General features: G+C 43.6%; 1 long non-coding RNA gene across 1 annotated transcript in view; it reads right to left on the bottom strand.

The window, feature by feature from the left end:
* Nucleotides 1-14,546, bottom strand: part of LOC122173523 (uncharacterized) — a 42,455-nt gene extending 27,909 nt beyond the window's left edge. The window contains exons 1-3 of the long non-coding RNA XR_006174030.2: nucleotides 14,437-14,546; nucleotides 11,452-11,601; nucleotides 9,844-9,987 (exon numbers count right to left, since the gene is read on the bottom strand). This is a non-coding gene — a long non-coding RNA (uncharacterized LOC122173523). The remainder of the gene's footprint in view (nucleotides 1-9,843; nucleotides 9,988-11,451; nucleotides 11,602-14,436) is intronic.
* Between the last annotated feature and the right edge of the window lie 236 nt (nucleotides 14,547-14,782).

Below are 14,782 nucleotides of genomic sequence, written 5' to 3'. Positions count from 1 at the left end.
TAAAATCTCCTTGATATTTCTAAAGTATTGTTTCAGAGTTATCCACAAAAGAAAAAAGTAGCTCATGGAATACGAAAAACATTCTCTATTTATTACTGAGGCTTTGGGCATTATAGAAGGTTGAATGGCTAACAGGATCTGGTTCTTTAGGGATCCAGGGTTTATTTATACATTTTCTGAGTACTTTTTTGGGCTTGCGTGTGTGCATTCTACGGCAACTTGCAGGGAGAGACTTTAAAGTCTTTACTCCAGGAGGATGGTGTGGATTTTGGTCCCCCCCACCCTCCCTTTTTTTTTTAAATGTAATGAAAAATGCTCTGCTATGCATATCTAATTAGAATATTAGAATTCACTTCTCAAAGGCTTTGTGGCTGCAAAGAAATGCATTTCTGAATATAAATGCAACCACAGTGGTATAGCAATCTAAGACCCTTTCATTACAGCCCTTCATTCCTGTTTTCTCAAAGAATCCCAAAGCAGGACAAAATGTTCTCCACCTTATATTACACATTTTTGCTCATGAATCTTGCATCACAGTGGATTTTTCCACTAGAAAATTGGATATTTCTCTCACTTTGGGCCCCAATTTGTTCTCATTGAAGGCAGCATCTATTGGCTTCAGTGGCAGCAGCATCAGACCCATTATATGATTATGAATGTATGAGGAGTATATTCTCAGCAGGTATAAGGACTGGTCTCTTTATGTGCAGGTATAATTTGTTCCTACATTTTTGTGCTCACAGAATGAATCTAAGTAACCGCCCCTTTCCACCTGAAGTCAGGTGGTATAACAAAACTACTCAGGTTTGTGCCTGCCTTAGAATTGTATGTCCAAAAATGCAGATACAGATTTTGTGGGTGCAAATTGTGTCTGCAAAAGCAAGAACTCCCATCAGAAAATTTACTCCGAAGGCTCCAGACTAGAAGTCTCGACTTGTCCATCATACAATTTTGTCTGCAGAAAGGCTGCAGAAGCAGGTCCATCATGTACTATTGCTCACCTGTTACTGAAGTAACACAATCCACTTTATTATAAACCTAGTAGAGAGTCTCTGTGATGGGGGGCGGGAAATTACAAAGACCACGGGAAGGTCATTTATAAACTCACTCCATCTGAAAGGCACGTGATAGGTATCAAATCTTTGTCCCTGCTGTTGCTCTATCACTCATGGTAATTTGAAATTTCACACATAAGCAGGACTGTGGGAAATGAGCAGGTTCCTCCACCCAGCTGCTAGGGGCTATTCTCTGGGGGTGCTCCAGGTAGCCAAGCCTTCCTCATCCTTAGGATGTCTGTGTACTACTGAAACATCTGTATTTCCAGAGAATCCCTATTGGCTGTATGAATATTTTTAAAGCTGTTTTTGTTACCCCTGCAGTCTTAAGCAACCAGAAGGAACAACTGGCTGGCAGCACTTGTGAAACTGACAAAAGGCTGACTGAGTGCTGGTATGCTTCAGGGCTTCCCAGTGGCAGGTCTGTGACGCTGCAAAGCTGCACTCCCCATCCTCCTCTTCCCAGTCTCCTCATGAGACTTCCTATTAAAATACCCTGCTTCCCTAGCATGAGTCCCAGCTTCTCTCCTTTGCTGTTGGTCCCCTACCTTAAAACAGCTGTCCTAGTTTTCCCCTCCCCCCAACTTTGAAAATCTGGTCTCTCTATTGAGGATCCCACTTCCTTCTGGCTCCTTCACCCACAGTGTGCTTCATAATGTAGCACCTTGGGGCAGGCAGTGGGGAGGAGCTACAGACAATGGAGAGGAGGTGTCGCCCAGCACTGGCTGCCTCACACTTGCCCATTTTCCTCCTGCCCCTGAGGAGCAACACAACCTACCCCAGAGAGAGGATTGCGTAGGTGTGTGCAGGAGAGAAAGGACTTGATGGGAGTAACTTTTGAGAGAGAAACAGGGTCTGTGCCCAGCAAATTGTGGGGAGAGAAGGAGAAATGGAGGGGAGGGAAAGAACTAAAAGGCTCAGCGACTGAACTAGAGTGAGGAAGAGGCAGTGGAAATAGTGCAGCAGAAAGAAGCAAGTGATCGGAAAAGAAAAATAATGGTGGGGAATGAAGGAGATGGAGAGAGTAAGTAAGTAAATAGATTCCACATGGTCATCGAAATATACCCTGAGATGCCAGTGACACTGAAGGCACCCAATCTAGAATACACTGTTTAATTCTGAATCAAGCAAGGCCTTTGCCAGTCAGACACAATAGGTCCTCAATTCTCTCCCCCTTCACTGACATAGATGCTCTATGAAATTCTAATATAAGTGCATTAGAAAAAACCTGGACAAGATTAACACATACCAGAGACTGAAGTAATATGTACAGTTATCTTGCTGGAAAAGAAAAATAAACCCAATTATCTGAATAAAACCAGAACCAGATATCAAACATCTATTTTGATTGAAGCAAGTTAGCAGTCAGTGCTCACTAACCTGCTAAAGCTGTCAAAACATTGCATGCAGTGTAAAGTTTTATATTTATGTGAATCTATAACAAATAAGAGTGTATGTGTCAGATTTAGGCCACTTCCTTCACATATGCAAATTAAGAGGTGGCCAAGCGGGGCACATTTTTTGTACCTGTGGTTGGCTTTCCATTACCTACACATCCCTGTATATGACTGGATAGATGCCATTCTGGCAATTAGTAGGAGCAGTGAATGTGCTGCAACTGGCCAGGGAAGAAGTTTCCTGCTGCAGATACAGTATTGATCTGTTTACTAGCCCTAGTGGGGAGGGCATGTCACAGGCAGGAAGATGGACTGGGTGCTATGGGATTCTGGGCTGTGCAGAAGACAATAGGCAGCGTAGGATGCACTATCATAAATTGGAGCTGCCAGGGTAATTTTGATGATATATCTGAATTTTTGGCCTTCAGAATAGCCCATGTTCCAGGGTGGCAGAGAACTATCTTTGTCCCCGCTTTTCCTGGTCTATCCTGCACCAGACCTGCTTTCTTTCATCACAGGTTTCCATCCAGAAGTAGTCTTTCACGCAGAAGGACTTGCTTCCAAATTAGCCCAAACTGCTCTAGTTTCAGAGAAGCTAGTTTGCACAGTCCCTCAATCCTCTCCTGATAGTTTATACTGAAATGCAGTGGTCCTTATACTCTACATCTTTAGGCAATTCTCTAACCTCTATACATGCTGTGTGTAAGGTCTCAAAAATATTTTCATCCCCAGACTCTCATGTTTTTGGAAAGGCTCTTCCACAAACATAAGCTATGGTCTCAATTCAGTAACCTGGTCATTATGGCTCTGAAGTACAGGGCCGCCCGGGGGGTGGGCAACTGGGGCAATTTGCCCCAGGCCCCGGGCCCCACAGGGGCCCCCACGAGAATGTCGGAGGCTCCCCCCCACCTCCGCCTCCGCCTTCCCCTGGCGCCTCAGCGCGCCGCATCCAGGAGCGGCCCTGGACAGCACTGCAGCTGCATGGCCCGAGCTCCTCCTGCTCGGAGCCGTGTGGTAAGGGGGTGGGGCTCCGAGCTCCGGGCCAAGCGGCGGGAGCTCAGGTCCCGTAGAGCCACGCCGCTGCCGCGCTGTCCAGGGCCGCTCCTGGACGCGGCGTGCTGAGGCTCTGGGAGAGGGGGGAGGCGGGAGTAAGCAGCACGGTAATCCCCTTTGAGCTGGACAACCCCTGACCCTACCCCCCAACAGCCCTGACCCCCAGCTCCGAGCCCAGCCCCTCTGAGCCAGACACCCCACCGACACCACCTCCACAGCTCTGACGCGCAGCTCCGAGCCCAGCCCCTCTGAGCCGGACACCTCCCTGACTCCACCCCCCACAGCTCTGACCCCCAGCTCCGAGCCCAGCCCCTCTGAGCCGGGCACCCCCTGACCCAGAGCCCAGCTCCCCACCCAGCCCTGGGCAACAGCAGCACCACCCCCAGGCAGCGACAGCCCATTGGCACCAACCACCATCACCCAGCAACAGCCCATTATGTAATTGCAAATGTATACATACCATTAAAGCATTTAATGTTTTTAAATAATGTATTTTGTGTATTTTCAAATTATTAAAAATTAATTTTTGAATGTATTTCACTGGTTATTTTTTACATTTCCAAATACATTTTACTATAGTATTGCAACTTTTTTTTATGGAAGGGGTCCCCGAAATTGCTTTCCCCCAGGCTCCCTGAATCCTCTGGGCAGCCCTGCTGAAGTATAGCATTGATTATTGTCATAGTGCTTTTTAGAAGTCATCCAGGGATTTGTAAAATAGTATATTTTTACAGTAAGCTCCTTAATCATCTCAGTAACCATTGGCCGTAAAATAGAAGAGGCTGTTTCCAATGTTTGTAAGGATATGAAAGCAGATATCTTTTCTAATCTGCTCTACAAACACCGTCCATACAGCATGCCACTTCCAAACCACCCCCTTCCAGGTGTTTGACTTTAATAAAATAAAATAATAATAATAAACCCCCCAAGACGATAACAAACAACTTCTCATACTTTCTGCCTAGGCTGGCTGCCCCTAGGATTCCTCCCCCAGCACACTCAGTACGTTGAGGCCACACTCAGTACTTACTCCCCAGAGAACCATTCCAACGTCCCTTATAGTGTGTGTCTGAAAGTCAGCAACTTGCACTTACCCCTTTCGCAGCAGAATAGACACCTGCTAACAGGGTCGGGTGTTTCAGGAAAACTATCGGCCTGTTAGAGGATTATTATCCCTCTCTTAAACCCTGACAGCAACACCCGCAGGCTTAAAAAATATATATTTGTCGTTCTGCTTCCTTAGTGGCCTGCTACGGGATAGCAGGATCCAAATACAACTCCCACACATCATTTTGGGGAGAGTGCATTAAGCCAACTCAAGGGGAAGGGAAGTAGAGCCTATCTACAAAAAGAAGAACAGGAGTACTTGTGGCACCTTAGAGACTAACAAATTTATTAGAGCATAAGCTTTTGTGGACTACAGCCCACTTCTTCGGAGTCTCTAAGGTGCCACAAGTACTCCTGTTCTTCTTTTTGCGGATACAGACTAACACGGCTGCTACTCTGAAACAGAGCCTATCTAGTTCACGTCCACTAAGTTGGTTCTGCCACATAGTCTAAACAGGTCTCCAAGGAGTTCAGTTTCCCCCCTCTGTACTACTAAAACTGAAGCGGCAGTGTCCACCAACTGGCAATCAGAGGTAACAATTGAAGGCCTTGATTCAGCAAAGCACTTAACCTTGTGTTTACACCGCAGTGATTTCAATGGAACTTAAGCAAGCACTTAAGTACTTTACTTAATCAGGGCTTAAATCCATTGACATTAACCAGGGGTGAGCTAATTTGCTTCTGCCACTTTGCCTCTGCAGTGTGATCAGCACAACAACTACACCAACACCTTTAAACTTATTAAGGCTCATGGGGCAGTCTCCACCACTGACAGTTTTTAAACCAACTATAACCCATGAGGTGGGGCTGCAGCCTTCTCCCTTTCCTGGGTTCATCCATAAGGGCCCCTGGTGCTTCTACCCAAGGAACCCCTTCCTACTGCAGAGGGCCCGTTCCTTAGGAAAATATTAAACACCCAATCTCATACAGATGAGTGTTAGTGCACACAAAAATAAAGTAGCTATCACAACTGCTAGAATAATAAAACAATAACCAGGGTTTTATCAGGTACAGGGAAACTCAGAATAGCGAACAATTGGGAAAAACTTACCAATACACAAATGCCACCCCTTCCAACATATACAGCCAATGCATACTTCCCTTCTTCCTCCCAGCACCTGCCTAGGCAAGTAGTGAGTTCAGGCTCAGTCTTTGATAGGTTTCAAAGTGCTGAAATTGGTGGCTGCCTTAAAGACACAATGTCAAAATAAATGAGGATGTTACAAAGTCTCCATACCTAGGATGGAGAGATTGTCTTTGTGGCTCTCGGGTCTGGATTCAAATGTGCAGTTAGGCTGGTGCTTGGTAGCGTGACCTTGACTCCCTCCTCAGCCTCCTGGGTTTCTGGTCTCTGCTGCGCTGACAGTGTTCAATGTCCCAGAAATCCCCAAAGGAATCAGTCTTCCCTTGGGTAGGGGTGTGGAGGGTAGAAAAAGGTCCTCCCTACCTGTAATGCTTCTCTCTCTGCTCAACTCCAACAGCCAAATGAAAATAAAATCAGCCCCTTTTCTCTGAGTCCTAGCTCATGACTGGTCCTAGTAGCATTGCCAGCCTGTTCTTTCTCTGCTCTGGATCTTAGGCAATCTGAGAAACAGAGTTCTGTGCCTCTGACCCCATTACTTCTGTAATCCAGGTGCAAGTCCCCTACAGTATCAGTGTGGTATTTCAGGAGCACTCCTCCAAAGGGGTTACACCAGAATGGATGTTTTTCTAAAAGATATGCTCTAGGAATTATTGTGGGGGGAAATTCTATGGCCTGTGTCATACGGGAAGTCAGACCAGATGATCACAATGGTCCTTTCTGGCCTTGGAATCTATGAGACTCTTTTCCTTTTAAAGTATGTATTGCCTTCAGTGTTTTATCAAACCCCATTACAGATATTACAATGTTGGTGTCCCTAAGACTCTTGGTGTCCTTAAACCTCTGATGGCTAGAATCAGGAATTGGATTACATGGATGGATCACTCGATTAATTGCCTTGTTCTGTTCACTCCCTCTGAAGCATCTGGCACCCCTGCAGTCCTTTTCCCCACTCCTGGCACCCCTATAGGTTGTTGACCTCATTTGGCAGGTTCCCAGTGGCTCAGCCCTCCAGCTGGGTGTCACAGTCAAAATGAACCCCTTCTGGGGTAAGGAAAGAGTCCATCAGAAACAGTCTATTTACCCTCACCATGGTCTTCAGCCCAGGCTCTGGGCCCTTTAAATTCACCCCTTCACTTGGGCTTCCTAAGAAGCCTTGTCCCGCTTCTTGGGGTTACACCACTTCACCAGCGGTCAAACCCAGGCCCACCCACTACTTTGGGTTCCATCCCAGAGACCCTATAAACAGCAGCCACATACTGCTCACTTCAGTTCATTGCTGCTACTTCCTGGGCCTCTTCCTACCTGGCCCCTTTATCTTCACCCCTTACCTAATGATTACAATTCGTAAATCCTCTCTCTCCCAGCTTAAGCAAACACAGCCAGTGGCGCTCCTGTGGCAGAAAAGAGCTTACCCAAGTCCCATCCAGGAACTGAGCAGCTAAACTCCTGCAGCTCCTTTTATCTGAGGCTGCTGAGCTCTGATTGGATGCTTCCATGCAGCCTCTCTAGGCAGGCCTGGAGGATCCACCTTTGCTGCTCCTTTCCTAGGACATGGTGTAGTAGGACTGTGGGGCCTCCAGCCGCCTGATAACAAAAAACACTTTTTTCTTTACTCTGATGCATAGGAGTAAAATAAATATCACTGTAAATTTAAGTGCACCAGTCTAAGTGTTTATAAATTGTATGTGGACCTATTCAATCACAGCAGTGTTTAAATGTAACTAAGGTGGCCTTGATGACATCTTTTTTGCCTTTTCTTCTTAGTCTTGTTTTTAATGTAAATAGGACATTTGCAATGTCAACATAGGTTAGGCAGACACTCTATAAGCTGGTATCTGCCCTATATCTTTTAGTTCACTCTGTGGAATAATTTCTCATAGATACAACAATAGGTGAGGATCAGGCTTCTTAGCCTGTCATGCAACACCACAGAAATTTTAGGCCTGTGTGGAGAGACTGAGTCTGTACAAGCAATGCAGTTAGAACACTTGTTTCCAGCAGACTAAGAGGAAGTGTCTACAGTATAGAAATTGCCATATTGACACAGAGTGTCAAACATACCAGAGCCCATTCATCCCACAAGATACTGTTGAAAACAGTTGTCCTGCTCTTTTGAACGGGGTCAGCTGAGTTCAACACCCACAGTAGCAAAGTATGCTAGGTTTCTGGCACGCTTTACTACAACAGGTGTTGAACTCAGTTGACCCTGTTCACACTAGCAGAACAACTGTTTTCCACAACAACATGTGAGTGGAGGAAGGATAGATGGCAGGAGGACTGCCCAGTTTCACATCTAGTGTCCCATACAATAGTTGCTGTACTTCTGAGAGAGCCAGATTGTGACCTCAGATGTATATAGTTTAAGGATGGAAGGCAATTCCAATAAGATGAGAACCAGCTCCACTCTCAGCCCATGTCTAAACCAAATCTGAACTTGCAAAGGTATCTGATGGAGTCCTTTAAGGAGCACCTCCAACCAGGACCCCTGCTCTTATTCCCTGTACCCATCTGGATATTCATGGCTAGCCTCCTGCTCAAACCACTCCACAGGCATTTGTTTTTCATCCTCATCCACAAGCATCCCCCCATCATGCCAAAGATCTTTGGCACCCCCTCCCTGAACAGTTCAGCATCATCCAGGAAGTCATTCAACACTCTTTTGTGCAAGACTGGAGTCTTGGGCATTCCCATTAGATTCATCCCAGCCCCTTTAGTCATTCATTATTTCATTCCAGCCCCTCCAGCATACGTAAGTCAACCTGACCCATTTTATAGCGTGTATAGTGTGCTCTGTAATAATCATGCAGTGAGTAATAAGATACTATATATGTTTTTCTTGTGATGATGCCCACATTCTTGTAGAATTTTTTTTTGATCCTAGATAATACTCATTTTCCACCCCTTCAAGAAAAGCCATCAGTCTGTCTTACTCCTTCTCAACAGGGGTGAATGAAAGTGTTGTTCACTAGTCTTTGGCCTTTCATTTTCTTCTGTGATTTTCAACCATGGTGGGTCAGGGGTCCAAATATTTGCCCTTTCTATTTATGAATGCCTCATCTAAAATTATTGGAAGAGCGATTATATTTCACTTACGCTCTCTGTCTATGTAATCGTGAATTTAAAAAAAAAAAATGTCAAGTATTAAAATATATCCTAAACAAACAACTATGAAATTAAAATAAAAGAATACGAAGAAAATAGAGTTAATAACTGTTCATGTGTAGACAAGATAAAAACTTTAACAAAACACCACAAATGCTTACTTGGTATTAAAGGGTCACAGACTTTCCAGTGTCAAAGTATATAAAATTGGACACAGTTAAAATAATGAATAATGCCCAGGTTCAGAGATAATATGGACATTTCTTATTCTCCCTGAACCTAACTAGTCATTATGAGATTCACAAAGAAATATTTTTAATTATTTTGATTAATTCCGTTATTCCCACTGTGGTTGGTATCTTAAAACTGACTCCTTCAGAAGCCAGGGTTAGCATGAGAGGGATTTTTTTTTAAGAGACAGTGGGCTGAGGTTGGCAAAATATTTGCCCTTTCTTACTTTTTCAGGTGTGTGTTGTAAGACAAATGAAGGCTTTTGTTACTCTGTCTCTGTCAAAGGCACTAAGGGACAAAAGAATGGTCTTGTGGTTAACACACTAGACTCAGACTCAGGAAATCTGTTCCCAGCTCTGCCACAGAGTTCTTTTGGGACCTTGACTAAGGGCAAGTCTACACTACAAAATTAAGTCGACATAAATTACAATGATCTACAGCCGCCGCAATAATAAATCACTTTTGCATGTCTACACTACAGTCCTTGTGTCAGCGGTGCACATCCTCTCTAGCAGCGCTTGAATCAATGCAGAGAGCAGTGCACTGTGAGTAGCTATCCTGCCGTGCAATGCACCACCATCTGGCACAGGGTGTTTTGGGAAGGGTTTGAAAAGCTTCATGCAGGCAAATGAGTCATGCAGAGGTGACTGGGAACACAGTTTCAATGTCCCATGATGCAGTTTTCTCCATCCCATAATATTATCTGCAGCTCTTTTCAAAAGCCCCGCAAACCCGCGCATCCGCCACCTCTGTGAGAAGCATGGATCCTGCGCTGCTTTTCAATATTGTGCTGACTGTTATGAACACAATGTACCTGGTCCTTCAGAGCTGCCAGAGGAGCCAGGAGGGATATGACGATACCTTGTAGGCTGCCTTGCATAGACACAGAAAGAGTCAATTCAAGGTTGTTGCTGGCATTCATGGAGCAGTTGCAGACAGCTGAGTGCTGGTTCTGGGCCTGAGAAACAAGCGCAAACTGGTGGGATTGCATCATTATGCAAGCACAGGATGATGAGTAGTGGCTACAGAACTTTTGGATGCACAAGGTCACATTCATGGAACTGTGAGGAGCTTGCCCCAGACCTCTGATGCAGCAACACCAAAATAAGAGCTACACTAACGGTGGAGAAACAAGTGGCGATCACTGTGTGGAAGCCGGCCATGACAGAGTGCTACCAATCAGCTGGGAATCAACTTGGAGATGAGAAATCCACTGTGGGGGTTGCTATGATGCAAGTGTGCAGGGCCATTAATTGCATCCTGCTACAAAGGACTGTGACTCTTGACAACCATTCTGAATGGTTTTGCAGTAATGGGTTTCCTGAACTGTGGTGGGGCGATAGCTGGCACGCATATCCCTATTTTGGCACCAGACCACCTTGCCAAGGAGTATATCAACAGAAAGGGTTACTTTTCTATAGTATTGCAAGTGCTGGTGGATCACCGGGAACATTTTACAGACATCAATGCAGGATGGTCAGGGAAGGTGCATGACACACGCCACTTTAAAAAAACAGGCCTGTTCAGAAAGATGCAAGCAAGGACTTTCTTTCCAGACTGGCGGATTACCACTGGGGATATGGAAATGCCAATAGTGATCCTTGGAGACCAAGGCTACCCCTTTCTTCTGTGGCTCATGAAGCCATTCACTGGCCACTTTGACAGCACCAAGGACAATTTCAATTACAGGCTCAGCAGGTGCAGAATGACTGTTGAAGGGTGCTGGCTCACACAATTAGACTTTAGTGAAAAAAATATCGCCATGGTTATAGCTGCCTGCTGTGCGCTTGATAATATCTGTGAAGCAAAGAGAGGAAAGTTTCCACTGGGGTGGAGTGTGGAGGGGGAATGCCTGGCTGCTGGTTTTGAGCAGCCAGATACCAGGGCTATAAGAAGAGTTCACCTATACAGATCAGGGAGGCTTTGAAAGACCATTTCAATAGTGAATCACAGTAATGTGTGTTGTAGTGTGTTCTGCTTGGCATTGTTTTTTAGCATTCCGGTATGAACCTTGTAATGAGTCCTGTGTGCATGGTAATATAACAGGGCAAATGCACCTATTGCTATTATCTTTGAATGATATCATCCCAGGCCACTTTATGTTGTGAACTAATACAGATTAATTAATTTTCCATAAATAGACTTTTAATTGTAACTGCATGAAACTGTATAAGTACCGTGAAAAGAACCTTTGAAGGGGAAAAAACAGTCATTCTCATTTCAAAAACACATTCACCAGTTGAGTGTCTCACAGGTCAGAGTATGTGTGACTGTGATTTTGTGTACTCTCCCTCAGGGTGGAGTGGTAGGATACTGCAGTGGCCCCAGAACATATGTGGTATGTGAGGATGGGCATGTAGGAAGGTCCCAGAATGCAGTTATTGAGAGGCTCTAGCAGGAGTTGAACATGGGTGACTTGTACCTGAGGGTCTGTAATAGTCTCCAGCATATCCATCTGGTGCTTGAAAAGTGCTACCATGTCCTGCTGCCTGTCTCTTCCCTTTTGCTGCACATTTCTCCTCTATACACTCTCCCTTTCCATTCTGTCCACAAGGGTGCTCCTCCAAGCCCTCTGAGGAAAAACATGCTTTTAATTGTTTTTTATGCCACGTTGCATCAATACCACATCCCAGCAATGCATTGCAACACATTATATGTGAAGGTAAGATATGGTAAGGATGACTTGCCGACAAGAAGAGTTTAGCAAGAGGACATGTCCTCCAGTTGCCTTCCACATTAGGACTGCTGCCTATGGATCAGGAGGATCCTGCTACAGGTTTCAATTGCAGTAATGTGTGTTATGCAGCCATTTGATGAAGGATTCTACGAATTGGCAATTCTGTTCTCTGACTGCTCACCAGTTGTGCTGACTTCAATGGAAGAACATAAGAACTGGGACAGACCAATGGTCCATCTATACCAATATTCTGTCTTCTGACAGTGGCCACTTCAGATGCGTCAGAGGAAATGAACAGAACAGGGCAATTTCAAGTGCTCCATCCCCTGTATTCCAGTCCCAGCTTTTGGCAGTCAGAGGTTTAGGGACATCCAGAGTATGGGGTTACATCCCTGACCGTCTTGGCTAATAGCCATTGATGAATCTATCCTCCATGAATTTATCTAATTCTTTTTTGAACCCAATTATACTTTTCACCTTCACAACATCCCCTGGTAACGAGTTCCACAGGTTGACTGTGTATTGTGTGAAGAAGTACTTCCTTATGTTTTGCTTTAAACCCATTGCCTCTTAATTTCATTGGGTGACCCTGGTTCTTATGTTATATGAAGGGGGTAAAAAACACCTTCTTATTCACTTTCTCCACACCCTTCATGATTTTATAGACCTCAGTCATATCTCCCCTTATTCATCTCTTTTCTAAGATGAACAGTGCCAGTCTTTTTAATCTCTCCTTGTATGGAAACTGTTCCCTACCCCTAATAATTTTTATTTCCCTTCTCTGTACCTTTTCCAATACTAATTCCAATCTTTTTTGAGATGGGGAGACCAGAACTGCACACAATATTCAAGGTGTGGAAACACCATGGATTAACACAGATACATCAGGATATTTTCTGTCTTATTATCTATCCCTTTTGTGATGGCTCCTAACATTCTTTTAGCATTTTTGACTGCTGCTGCACATTAAGCAGATATTTTAAGAGAACTATCCATGATGACGCCAAGATATCTTTCTTGAGTGGTAACAGCTAATTTAGATCCCATCAGTTGTATGTGTAGTTGGGATTATTTTTCCCAACGTGCTTTACTTTGCACTTATCAGCACTGAATTTCATCTGCCATTTTGTTGTCCAGTCATCCAGTTTAGTGAGATCCCTTTGCAACTCTTCACAATTAGCTTTTGGGCTTAATTATCTTGCATAACATCTCCCACTTATGCCAGTGGTGAATTTGACACAACCATGTGTAAAATAAATATGTATTTTCTATAAATGTTAATATTAATTGTTTGAATATTGTGTTATGCTGCCAGAAAGAAAGATACATATGCCATACCTGATACCCTTGTTTTAGGCTATGAGACTTTTTTTCACCAAAGCCAGTTGGAAAGGAGAGCCATTAATGTGTCTCTCAAGATATAGAATTAATCATAAATGGTTATTTTTAAAGCAAGAGGATATGGAAATAGAGATGGGTTGCCAAAGAAATACCGCCTGCCTGCTAGCGCTGTGGAATTGGCAGACTTTTCATGCTGTCATTCCTTTGGGTACTGGATATAAAGAATAATATAATTTTGTAAATGGAGTTGCAGTGCCAGAAAATCAATGTTGCTGACATCGTAATGTTGTTCTTCGGGGTGTTATATTCTTGCCAGAAGTGCTTCCTGGAATGACCAAAAGATGTGACTATATTCAATCTGTGTAAGGATTGGCATTATCAAAAAACCAAAATCTTTCTTCTGCTTGTGGGTCTTCTCTAGAGTATGAGATGAGTCAACTTTGACTATGTGAAGCCCTATTTAACTTCATCTTGTATCACAACATTCCAAACATTTATAATTGTATTATCCAATCACAGGTTTTATACTTAGCTTGGATTACATATTTGGTACAGATTTACATGTAAGGATCAGCACATCAGATATCTCATTCTGTGCTAAATATTTATGTGAATAGAAGGCATAAGAGTGTTAGTGAAAAATATCTGGAAGATAAATAGTTGAAGGGAAGCAGGGGGTATTCTAATTAATAAAAAAAGTAATATAAAACTGATATATTTGGCTTAAAAACTGTCATTTCAAATGTATGATATCAGTACTTGCTTTGTCAAAATATAGAAATGTACAGATGAACAGATGTTATTACAACTTTAATGTGCAGAATTGTTAAGAAATAAAGAATTATCAGTCTAGCTTATCTAAACGGATACAAAGAAATAGGACTCCTGGGGCCAGATCCTCAGCGGATGCAAATTCACAATTTGCACCAGCTGAGGAACTGGCTCCTACCATATATATAGTGGCTTATTTCAAATGCATTGACTCTAAAAAGTTATCTCGGAAGCAAAGAACCATATTCATCCATGGTGTAACTCCACTGACTTCACTGAGATCAGATTTTGGCCGTAACCCTCCAAACTGTACAGAATTTTCACACAGAAACCATGTGAAAGTTGATCTTGAATGTGCACTAAACTCACTGCATTCAGAGCAAAATGCAAACTCTTCCCCTTTGCCCAAACTTTCCCTCAATATTACCCTTATTCTCATACTTTTATATTTAAAAAAATGAAGTCTGCCTCTTGCCTGTAGGTAAGGAAGAAAAAAAAAATCACTACTGCCATTTTATACTCCTCCTAAGAGTTCTTTGGTTGTGGTGAAGGGAGCCAAAAAAAGAAACCAAGTAAGTACAGCTGAATAGAAGTGTGCAAAGATGTGGGAACTCTTACCTTGCTATAATTTTTTTGCAGAGATCACTCTGAAAGTAAGAAAAGCTGCAGTGTTTGTTACTGCCTGTTGGACTCCATTTTAGATCATGTGAGGGGGATGGCCGGATGGACCTTGATACCATCTTATGTTAGGAGTGCAGTATTGCAAGGAAAACAACACTGCAACTTCCCAGGGCAGAGCAGAAAATGCTGTATATTAGGTGGTTTGTATATTCTAGTTTGGGTTTCTTTGTTTATATGGGGGGCTTGTTAGTGGTTGGCTCTAGGCTGGAAGTAACAAGATAGAAAAATGTTTTAATAAGGGGAAGAAATATATGGGCAAGGAGGGGAGGGCTAAGGAGGGAAA

The sequence above is a fragment of the Chrysemys picta genome, chromosome 3 (assembly GCF_011386835.1).
Source record: "Chrysemys picta bellii isolate R12L10 chromosome 3, ASM1138683v2, whole genome shotgun sequence".
Classification (NCBI taxonomy): Eukaryota; Metazoa; Chordata; order Testudines; family Emydidae; genus Chrysemys; species Chrysemys picta.
The sequence above is the reverse complement of the archived record's forward strand: the minus strand, read 5'-3'. Positions and strand labels throughout refer to the sequence as shown.